This window comes from Pinus tabuliformis, chromosome 7 (assembly GCF_031772625.1).
Source record: "Pinus tabuliformis cultivar Carrire ecotype Pingquan chromosome 7, CPIR1, whole genome shotgun sequence".
Classification (NCBI taxonomy): Eukaryota; Viridiplantae; Streptophyta; class Pinopsida; order Pinales; family Pinaceae; genus Pinus; species Pinus tabuliformis.
In genome coordinates this window covers 1,436,056,933-1,436,069,443 of record NC_142293.1, presented here as the reverse complement: position 1 = coordinate 1,436,069,443, position 12,511 = coordinate 1,436,056,933, and the positions used below count along the sequence as shown (strand labels likewise).

The following is a 12,511-nucleotide window of genomic DNA, read 5'->3' as shown; positions in this document are numbered from 1 at the left end:
CCAGCAAGAATGATATTACTAGGGGAATGCTGCTCTAAAAATTCATTAAGTGAATTCCAACAATCTCTCTTTTCAGAATACAGGACAAGTACATAAAGATTGAAGAGGGATATGGTCAACTTACTTGAACAATGCGTTAGCTCCGTAAAGATCCAGTGCTGGGTCTCATGGGATTTGATCAGCTGGAAGAGATCTTCTGTCCAAAGAGTTGCAAGCCCTCCGGATGAGCCTCTTGAGCTGACTGCTCTTCCTGCGCTTTTCTTCCATTTCTTCTTGCTGATGTCTAGAAGGGCTTTCCCCTCTATCTTAGTCTCTTGGAGCATGAGAATGTCTGAGGGTTCTATTTTGAGCAGATCCTTGACCGCTTCTGCTTTCATGGGGTTGCCCAGACCTCTACAGTTCCAAGAGACGAGGCGCATTATTTACCAGGGGTGGGGTGGGAGCCTCCCTTAGGGGGCCTGTTCCTAGAGTTTCTCCCGATAAACATCTCAATTGTGGGCTGGCTTCCTTGGGTTTTGAGCCTTTCCGCCTCCTCTTCCCTTGCTTCTCTGCGGGATTTCCTGCTGAATTTTCTTGTGGGTTGCTCGTCGTTTTCCTCCTCCGAGGAGTCAGATTTTTCAACTGGTTTTTTCCTTGTGACATCTGCGTATGAGGGATTGGAAGGGCTTCCTTGGGGGACTTCCAGGTGAGCCATTTCCTCATCTTCTTTGTTAGAGATAGGAGGAACGTTTTGATCCAAGTTTTCCGGGGCTATTGTGGCTGGCTTGCTCTGTCTGTTTTCTTTGTCATTTGAGTTCTTTTCTTGGATGGGGTTGGAGCTGCTTGGTGCCTCTTTCGAAGTGCCTTTCCCATTGCCTTTTTTGTGATTGGTGGTTTTTTATATTAGGGTCCATTTCTCACCGTTCTGTTTGTCTCACTATTCTTCTGCCTTTTTCTTGCAATGTTTGGTGAAGTGCCCGTAACCATGGCAGTGTCTACATTTGAATGGAAGTTGTTCATAGTCCAACTCTTGTACATGCGTCCATCCTGCGACTGTTAGTTTAATGGCTTCCGGTAGACCCTCCTCTAGGTCAACTTCGACACAGATGCGCACACATGAATATTGATCTTTTCTTGCAGCTTGATCTATGTATTTTCCTAATCTGTTGCCGATGATCTGAAGAGACTTCTGGTTCCAGCAGTGGAGGGGAAGATGGGGAAGCCGCACCCACACCGGAACAGCAGATGGGACATCCTGAGCTGGGTCGAAATCTGGTGACCATTTGTTGAGATATAGTCCTTGGGGGCCCATAAAATAAGGTCTGTTTCTGAAGATTAGGCTTCTGTCCTCTGCACTTTCAAAGACGAAGACAAAGAAGCCTTTGCCTATGAAGTAGCTTTTTATTCCTTCTTTGATTAACGGTGTCCAGTTCCTTTGAATCCATTCCTCTACCGAATTAGGTGAGGGCCAGAGGCCGGTGAACTGGCCTATGAGGCCTCTCACCAAGATTTAGAGTTGCTTTGCAGGTTTCTTCTTCAGGGAGGGCTACCGATGGTATGGAATCTATCTTCTTGACAAACTTCTGCTATCTGGCTGAGGGCGGACGCTTAGTGTTCAAGTCAATCATTGCTTTGAAAGCAATCACCTCCGGGGGAGGGGGCAGGGGAGGGTCCAATGGATCCGGACCCCCTGAGGGCGGCATGACTGATCGCAGCAGATCAAAGCAGCCCCAGTCGCTCAGTAGGAGCCATTCACTCATAAAAGAAAAGGGGGTGCCGAGTAGGAGGGTTGGAGGCGACCCTGATCGGAGGAGGTCGGGAGCGGTGAGGTCTAGCAGCAGGGGCTGCCAGGCGGGGAGGCTGCAAGAGGCAGCTCAGGGGTGCAGAGCGGCTAGGTCAGTGAGCAAGGTCAAAAAAAAATTAAGTTTGTTTTTGAACATATGCGTATTTAGTATTTTAAAAATTAAAGTAATTTGAACACCAAATACCAAACTTGAAGCCTAGTCAATGTTCAACACATGAATTTCTTAATGTGTATAATTTAAATTTATTATAACAAAACAATTAGGTTATTTTTAAAAATCATGAAGTTTTAAGTTTTAATAAAGAGTAAGAACATATATATAAGAGTTTAATTTACATATTATTAAGTTTAATAAAAAGATAAGGTTTTAAGATCTGGTTAGAAAATTAAAAAAGAAATGTAAAGTAAAGAATATAATTTTTTGGAAGAAATAATATATATATATATATATCAAATTGGTGTATTAGATTTTTTTGTTTGTGAAATAAAAGACTCTCTTATGACTATTAAGAATCTACAGGCTATGATATTTGAACCTCCCCATAACGCGGGTCATAACAAAGCAGATTTGAACTTGGGTCTTTTGAGTTTCATCAATTTCACATTTCTTTGATTAACCAATTGAGATGCTCCCGAGACAATTTTAATTTGAATTTATTATTAAATATATTTTGACATAATTTTGAATTTGTAAATTGATTATAAAGAACAATAAAAATAATATATAACAATTATAACCCATATATATATATATATATATATATATATATATATATATAGATATATATATATATATATAAAGTGCTTAGATTCATTTTAACTTTGGATCTACCAAGTGCTAAGAGGGATCAAATCTATCTTTTCACTGGAAAAGAGGTTTTCATATCAAAAGATTTGATCCTTCTCACGCTTGGCTTGGTAGATGCAGAGTTAAATGGATCTAGGCTCGTTTAATTCCCCCCTTTAAATAGACTACATCCCACATGAATACCATGGGTTCTCAATACCATGGGCCATTTTTATTTTTATTTTATTTTATTCGTGGGTCAATACCATGGGTTCTCAATACCATAGGCCATTTTTATTTTATTTTATTTTATTTCCACTAAGTTAAAATGTTTGCATTACATTACATGAATATTTTTATTTAATTTAATTTTTATTTTTATGTAATTTGACTTAGTCAAAATATTAAACATTACATTACAATATCTCTACCATACTGGGCTAGAGAGTCTGCGCCAATAAATATGTTGTATATAGTAAAATCAATAAAGACTACTCATTATAACATTAAATTGAAACAAAAATTATTTTTTTTAATTTAAATTTGTTGTTACACGTGCAATTATATTTATTATAAATTATAACTTTATATAGTTATGCTTGCCTTCTATCTCCTTGTCATGGTGATGATTTTTTTTGTAATTATTGACATTGTTACATTGTGAAAAAGTTTATTATATTTAACTGAAAAAAATAAAAATAAAAATGTCATACTCATATTATAAATTTTGTTTATTGTACTCAATCTTTTTATGAAGAAATGAGTTGAGGGATACTGTGTAAAAATACAATCCATGTGTAGATATAAAGATTTCAATTAAAACTTACAAGATTTTATGATCCAAACTAAACTTGTTAATGAAAAAAACTTACTAGATTTTCTCAAATTATAAAATGGCTTGCAAGATCAATAAACTTTCCAAAAGTCTTTCAAAACCGTTATAAAACATTTTAACACTAATATCATATGACCTTTAACCCCTTAGAAAGTTATCAATCCCACTCAACACCCCATTCATCCTCTCTTCACCTCCACGTCACCTTCATTCACCAAATATCATCTTATGGGTTTCTCCATCATCATCTCTTCACCCTCTTCATGATTTCCTCTTGTATCTCTCAAGACAAGACGTAATCACATATCTATTACTACTATACGTGGGCATATGCACACACACACACACACACACATAGAGAGAGAGAGCACCACCACCTCAATTCATTGCTCCACAACAACCCATTAAATACCATTTTAAAAATCATATCAACATGTTTTGAAAGATGGAAAGCAGATTTGCACATCAATTTCTCATCTTCTTTGATTCCCCAATTTATATTTTCAATCCCCAAAGGTTTGAAATAACAATGGTTGTAGAAACATACATGGGTGTTCAAATTAGGTTACTATTTACCCAATCAAAAAGTATCAAGGAATCATGATAGTTAAATGGGGTGTCATGCAAGGATTTCATCTTGATTAATAAGCCGGGGAGAAATTTGTGAAGCATTTGAAATAGTTATTATTTTTTATAGGCTTAGCATGTCAATTGTGTATTAGAAACATCTGGGTGGATCAACTCGAACCCTATGAATGGTCCAATGTGTAATTTTGATCTCAATTCAGTTGAGTGAGTATCATGCTCTTAACCTCTAATTTTAAGTTTGTTTTTTTATATTTAACAAATTTCCATATATTAATTTGAGTTCTTTCTTATTATTTTTATTTATAATTTTATGGGATTGTTTATTCCATGCATTTACCCCTTCCCCTTCGTGTGGTGGTTGGTTACCTCTAGATTTAGGGTTTGGTGCAAGAAGTGTGGTGATGGATGCATTTTAAGGTCCTTATACGTTGCCACTCACTCCAAATCTATGTCATGGATAATAAATAGTTGTAATAATTTTTCTCTATGATATAGGATTTTCTGCCATCATAGATTTGGTAGCACTTTGTCATTATTTTATGGACTTTCATAATACATTGACAAAAATTCATAAATGAAAATTTGGGTTAAAGATTGAAAAATAAGATAAATCCATCTTGAATGGGGTCATGTTTCATAGAAGTTTCCTTATTTTGATATTAGATTTTAAGATTAAAGTTGCCCATTTCTCAATATAATTGAACATTAGTTATATGCATTGAATGGTATCAATATCCAATTTTTTTATTTACAATGTAATTTAGGAATGCAACTTAATTTCAAAATTCATATAAATCTTGTTTCATATACATGAACCCTATAGTATTGAGGGACTTGGTTTGTACAATATCCTTAAATTGCATTTAAGAATATGTAAATTGACTGTGTGTTTTTTCAAATTGTGATTGTATACATGAACCTTAAATACCATGGATTTCATGGATTGAATTGATTCTATTAGATCCTTTTTATACTAAGATTAATTGTGAATTTCTCAAAATGATTGAAAAAAAGAATGGTAAAATTGATTTTAATACTCTTACATTAAAGTAAAACATTCCATGAATGTAATAAAATTATATTAACTCATTCATGCTCTACTTTAGGGTAATGTACATTTTGTTATTTTTTATTATAAAAACTTAAAGCTATATTAAATATTTATATCTCAAGTGAGGTAGATATCTCAAGCATCCTTTGATGCAACAAAGATCTTATGTAGTTCTTCTATGGACAATTGAGCCAATGGTCATCAAGGGGGTTCACCTATGCTAGGTTAGGTTTGACTTATTTGACTTAAAAAACAAAAACCAAAGAGAACTCATAACCTATAGTGGGAAAGGTCATAATTATTTAGGCCAAGCGAATGATAGTGAAACTATCAAACAAACAACCTACAAACACGTTGACTCACTTATCCAACCATTAATTTTGCACCCAAACTGAGATAGATCCATATTGTACTCATTTGACTTATAGCTAAGCTTTTCATGGTTTGAGGTAGTTCAAGGCTTTAGGACTAGACTTCATGTTTTTAGGCGCCAACCTATAGCTAAGGGTTGAATAACCCTAGCCAAATCATAGGCTTGTATCCCCAATGAGAATGATATAGATTCAATTGAGTTGAATAATTGACATTATGGTTGATAAGATTTGGTCATGGGATAGAAGAAATGGGGATGGGACTCAAACAAAGGTAGGGTAATAGGTTCCAAGTAAACATCGCTAACATATGTAGAATGATGAGACATAGAGTAGATGGGAAAAGGTCAATACTCAAAACCAAAAAGACTCAAAGTTGGCCTACAAGAACCAAAACAAAGATATAAATAACTCACAACCTATAGTGGGGAGGGATATACATATTGAGTTAATAGCGTGAGTAGCAATGAAACATGCAAACAAGGAATGCACAAACACTTTGGATTGTTGATATAGCCTTTAATTCTACAACCAAACTAAGATGGAGTCCAATTGTACACGTGTGACCTATAGCTAAGAATTTTATGGTTTGAGATAGTTTGTGGCTTCAGGAGCAAAATTCATGTTGGATCCAACTTATAGCTAGGGGTAGATCCGCATGGAAACAACATAGATATTACATATTTGGTAAACAACAATATTCATTGATGTTGTTAACAAAGTATCGTCATTGCTTCTTTGTTCTTAAGCCAACAATCCATTGCTACATGTAGAAAAATTAAATGGAAACTTGGTAAAAATGATTCTATTTTATTTTTCAACTGATCAAACTATTTTATTTTTCAATTAATCCATCAAAGCAGCATTATTCTCTTTGAAAATTACTTTTAATAAATGATCAACATGTAAATTTATAATCCACCTTCAAAAGACCCACACCAAACCTTACCACATATTTTCTTATAAAAACAACTCACAAATGACTTCAGTTTGTAATTAACCTTTAACTACCCACATTTTCTTATGTAACAAATGACTTCAGTTTGTGATTAACCTTTAACTGATGTTACATTCTCTAATAGCGTTGAGGTTCAAATTAAAATAAGTCGGTGGTACAAAAAGATAAGAATCCAATGCACGGCATGGCTTCTTTTTCCTTTTCCAGCTGGCGTTTTGATCACCTTCGTCCATCTTTTTCCACCGTTTCATCTTCACCGTCCATTTAACCGCCTACACCTATAAATTGATGAGTTCTGCATCTTGTGAAATCACATTCATTCGCTTCTTTCCCACCTTTCCTCCCTTTACAGGGATGGAAGGCAAATGCGATGGATGCCCTCCTCATGCAAGGAAGGGTTACAGGGTTTTCATCAATCTTTCGCGTCTTGCTTGTGTTCTGCCTGCAGACAGTTTAAAATAGCATTACTCGTTACAGGGTTTTCATCAATCTTTCGCGTCTTGCTTGTGGCCTCCCTGCAGACAGTTTAAAATAGCATTACTCGTTGGTATTTTTCTCCCCGGGATACAGAGGCGCACGGTTTTTAATCAGTGGTCATCTCTGTCCCTAATTTCAGTACTTTTTACTGTTCCTACCCACCTTATTTTTCTCTGGTGTTGTCTGTCGTTAATTTCTGTATTTTTTCTTGTTTCTACTATTATATATTCCAACACCTTAATTTAGTACATCCGCCTATGGTGAGATGTGAACTGGGGATGGGATTGTGGATTGGGGATGGGTTTTCAATAGGTCTATGGAGATAGCAAGCGATGCCTTTCAATTTGCTTATTCAGAAATCTAGGGCATTCTTTCAGGTGTTTTGGTGAAGTTTCCCTAGGTTAAATTTGTTTTTCCTGTTGTGGTTCGAGGATCAATATAGACCAGTGGAAGCTTCGCTCTGTAAGTAATTAGGTTAATTATATTTTCTTAGCAAGTGGGTTGTGTATGCTTTATAACTATATGCTCATGCTTTGTAAAGAAGCGGAACCTTTTAGTCGCTGATAACAGGACCGTATGATCTTATGCTTTTGGGTTACCCGAAGGGGATCTGCTTGTGTTGGTCTATCTGGATGACAAGATATGGGTGGCCGTCCACACCATGGCTAGTGCAATTGAAAGTATTAGCTGAATCATTTCATTCTCTTCAATTTTAGATGACTACCATGGCTAGTGCAATTGAAAGTATTCGCTGAAGCATTTCATTCTCTTCAATCTTAGATGACTAGATCTGAAGATGGTAGGCCGTCCAAACCATTCGCTATTGTAATTGAAAGTATTCTCTGAATCATTTCGTCCCGTTTCAACGCCATTTCTGCACTTGATTAGATGGTTTACATATTTAGTGGCAGGAGAATGAGGGCTTAGTGGCTGCTGAATCAATTTCGTTGTATGTATTTAGTATTGGCGCTATTGGTCCTTCTCATGTTTCATTTAAGAGATGATGATTGATCCTTGGGCTGCAGGGCTTTTCCCGAAATTGGAATTCGATCACAGGAAGCGGATTGTTTCCTGGAACTTCTTCAAGAAGACTTAATTAGGGATCTGTTACATGATCTACATAGGCGGTTTGGTGTCGAGTATTTGTTGTGTTATATTCATGTAGTCAAGTCTATTTGGCTTAACGTTGTCTCTAATCATTGCTATGCCTGATTTGGTAAAGAATTGGTCCTTGGGCTGCAGGTTAAATATATTCCTCTACATTTGCGAGTTGATCATAGAAAGCAGAGTATTCTCTTGAAATTTTATCAACAAACAGGCATCTGACAAAATATCGCAGGTCTATAGATCTACAACTCTTTTCGAGTGTGTACTTTATAGTGTTTGCATGACTTTAAAGATTAATCCTTTTTTGAGTGTGTACTTTTTAGTGTTTGCATGACTGTAGTCTGTCTACATATATTTCGGTGATATATTGTGATTGCTCAACAATCTGCAGCCCTAGGCATAAATTGTGCAGGATAGTGGATGAAAGTTGGGTTAGAATGCATTTTTGGGTCGAAAACATCATCCAAGAGGTTTGCTGTTTAAGCTCTGATGCGTGGTTTTTAGTTGCAGTTATATGTTCACGTTCTCTGTTTGTTAGAGGTGCAAGATTGTATGAGCCGTTGATGTGAAACTAGAACATGGGGCATAATACGTATGGATCAGTCACTTTAGTTAGTGTGTGTTTTGTAGTCTTGAATAGGATTAGTCCGTCTATTAATCCGCAATCTGCAGTCCTAAGCATAAATTGTGCATGACAATGGATTGAAAGGTTAGAAGGCGTTTTTGGATGGAAAACATCATCCAAGAGATTTGCTATCAAGCTCTGATGAGTGGTTTCTAGTTGCAGTTAGAGGTGCAAGATCATATTATCCATTCATGCGAAAGCAAAACAAGACGATAAGCGGGGGCATAATATCAGAAGTGTGTTTTCAATGTTCAAGGGCTGCTTTGGGTGCCTAGTCCCCATATTCTCTTTGCGAATAGTAAGGATCACATTTCCAAACCGGTGATTTTTTTTTCTTTTTTTTTTTTCTTAATGGGCCTGAATTTTAAAGTGTAATGGTTTTTATGGTCTAATATATTTGAGACAAGCGGTATTCCGTCTCTGATGAAGGTGTACTGGATCAAGCTATATCTACAGGTTGTGCTGTAATGGTTCAGCCTTGAAGTGACAAAGCAATATTTCATTGGGGTCTGCCAGTGAATGGTTATTTTGGTTATTTTTCTGAAGGCTTTCAAAAGTTCGTCTCTCCGCTACCTGAAAGCCTATAGCATATAATTTAATTATTCTGTTTTCCTCGCTGAAATCCCTATCGCACTCATCTGATTGTTATACACCATGATTATGTTACTTTTTTGTTTAAGGTAATCACATGTTACTTGTTCTGAATTTTTTCATTGTATGTTTATTTTATTTAGCTTGCTTTAAAATCCTAATCGTTTGAGTTGCCATAGTAGGGTTGTGGGTAACTTTTCCAGTTGTGGTTGTAACCGATTGTTCTTTGGAGTGGTGCATTGGCCACTGTCTTCAATATTCTTCACTCTCTTTTAACTTTGACTCTACTGTGTTCTTTTCACCTCCGACCTTCGCTGTGCATTGAAACCCAACTCTGGTCTAGATTGGTTCTTTAGCTACATGAGTATTTGGACATGTTCTTCACTTCTCTGGATCGCCTCTTGGCTGCGTGGCTAGGCTACATCTTCAGGGGGGGGTTTCTGAGCAAGATGAGTTCTTCTAAAGCGACCGTGTTCCAAGATAGGTTTCTGAGCAAGATTAGTTCTTCTCAAGCGAGCGTGTTCCAATATAGGTTTCTGAGCAAAAGATGAGTTCTTCGTTTCGTCATTTTTACAAGCAAACTTGTCAATATTTGATTGCATGTCTGCTTCTAATCAGCGGATGTGTCTGAATGTCTTCTTTCCCCATTTATTGCACCACAGGAACCATAGAGGTGCTTTATTCCGCTCCAACTCGCCTGGGCCGCCTTCTATGATTCAGCACATATTATGGAAGTCTATGACAAGGCACATGCCATTATTGTTTTCCTCGAAAGTTTTAGTGATAAAATGATACTTGAGGTGGCATGTAGGTTTTGTAAGGGCCACCTACGATTCAGAGATATGGCCGAATGTTTTGCCTGCCCTTTCTGTGAAATGAAGAAGGCGGGATGCAGGCTTTGTATTTTATATTTTATTGCGAAGTTAGCTGTGGCTTCGTGAGGGTTGATTTTCCCATGATTTCCGCCTGTCCGATCATTGTGCTGTCATAGCTCTATGAATGGGTTTTTGTGATACTTGGCTTCGATCACTACCATTTGGGGTGGCCTTGTGCACATGTGATATCCGTCTGCCTAAACAGTCTATGCTGTGTTCTGTTTGATCATTGTTTTATGTTGTCTCTCTTGACGTTGTTCAAATCAACATCTTTGAGACTTTTCAATATATCTTTTTCACTAATTTGGCATTGACCATGTTTTTTTAATCTCTCTATCGACATGGTCTTCAGGGTCTTCAGAATGGCTGGGGTCAGTTAATTTCCAACTTATCTTAGATTTTAGCACATTAATTTCTCAAGGTGTAATGTAATGGTATTATGGGTTGTCACGGTGTTTGCAGATATCAAATTCTCACGTTAAGCTTATAGGTGTTATATAATGATATCATGGTTTCTAATATTTCTAATATTTTATTTATATTTAACTTTCTAATGGCAATATACATATATAATTTAATATACATATATATTTAATATACATATATAAAATTATGGAATGATATCATGGTGTTTTATGGAACTTTTTAATAGCAATATATGGGTCATGATTGACTGATTTCTAATAATTGACTTTCTAGTACCAATAATGGACTATTTAGAACCAATTTTGATTTCTCATATCGCATATTGTAACTCAATATTTCTCAACTGGGATATTTTAGAACTAATTTTGATTTCTCATATTTTCGCATATTGTAACTCAATATTTCTCAACTGGGATATATCATATTGACTCAACTGGGATATATCATATTGTAACTCAATATTTCTCAACTGGGATATATATTGAGATGGTAGAGATGTAATGTCATTATAATTTTCAATATACAATTATGATGATTTAGTTGATTTCTCATATTTTCGCATATTGTAACTCAATATTTCTCAACTGGGATATATATTGAGATGGTAGAGATGTAATGTCATTATAATTCTCAATATACACAAATATGATGATTTTTCAAACTAAAGATAGGTATATAGCTTTCAATTCAATTCATCTCAAATCAACTCAAGATATCAATCAAGATATTTCTCAAGTCAATATGAGATGTTAAGAGACATTTCTATATCTCAAGTCCTCAAGATATTTTCAAGTCAAGATATTTCTCAAAAAGTCAATATGAGATGTTAGAGACATTTCTAACTCAATATGAGATTGTACAGATATAATGTAATGTCATTATAGTTTTCAATATACAATTTTGATTTTTCAATATAATGTCATTATAGTTCTCAATATACAATTAATGTCATTATAGTTCTCAATATACAATTATGATTTTTCGACTTAATATGAAATGGTATATAGCTCTTAATATACCATTAAGATTGTTCAATTCAATGATTTTTCAATATAATGTCATTATGGTTCTCAATATACAATTATGATTTTTCAACTTAATATGAGATGGTATATAGCTCTCAATATACCATTAAGATTGTTCAACTCAATATGGGATGGTAAAGACTCAATATGAGATGGTAAAGAAGACTCAATATAAGATTGTTCAACTCAATATGAGATTGTTCAACTCAATATGAGATGGTAAAGACTCTATGAAATGATAGAGATGTAATCTTATTATAATTTTCAATATACAATAATGATTTCTCAACTCAATATGAGATGGTGGAGATGTAATGTAATGTTATTGTAGTGTGAAAATATGATTTCCCAGCTCTATGAAATGGTAGATATGTAATGAATGTCATTGTAGTTGTGCTAAGAGATAGGTGTAATGAAATAATGTTTGTTTTATATATGAATATAATTTAAATAATGAGATGGTGGAGATGTAATGTAATGTTATTGTAGTGTGAAAATATGATTTCCCAGCTCTATGAAATGGTAGATATGTAATGAATGTCATTGTAGTTGTGCTAAGAGATAGGTGTAATGAAATAATGTTTGTTTTATATATGAATATAATTTAAATAAAATATAAAAATAAAAATAGTATATGATATTAAGGACTTTTTAACTTGGATAAAGATGTTTGTTTTATATATGAATATAATTTAAATAAAATATAAAAATAAAAATAGTATATGATATTAAGGACTTTTTAACTTGGATAAAGATGCGCATGGAATTGAGAGAACAATTTTAGGTTGGTATGTTTTATTTATAAATAAATATAAAATTAAAATAATCGTAAAAATAAAATTAGTACATGGAGAACTATGATGTAACTTGAATAAGGATGGTCATGGTATTGACAGAAAGTAGGTTGGTATGTTTTATTTATAAATAAATATAAAAATAAAATAATCATAAAAATAAAAATAATATATGGTATTTTGGACTATGTAACTTGGATAAAGATGGTCATTGATAT

General features: G+C 34.7%; 1 long non-coding RNA gene across 1 annotated transcript; it reads left to right on the top strand.

Moving 5' to 3' along the window:
• The first annotated feature begins 6,648 nt into the window (after window positions 1–6,648).
• LOC149253084 (uncharacterized) lies at window positions 6,649–9,953 on the top strand. The gene is made up of 2 exons (XR_016267046.1): window positions 6,649–9,262; window positions 9,517–9,953. It is a non-coding gene; the product is annotated as an uncharacterized LOC149253084 (long non-coding RNA).
• Window positions 9,954–12,511: the final 2,558 nt, after the last annotated feature.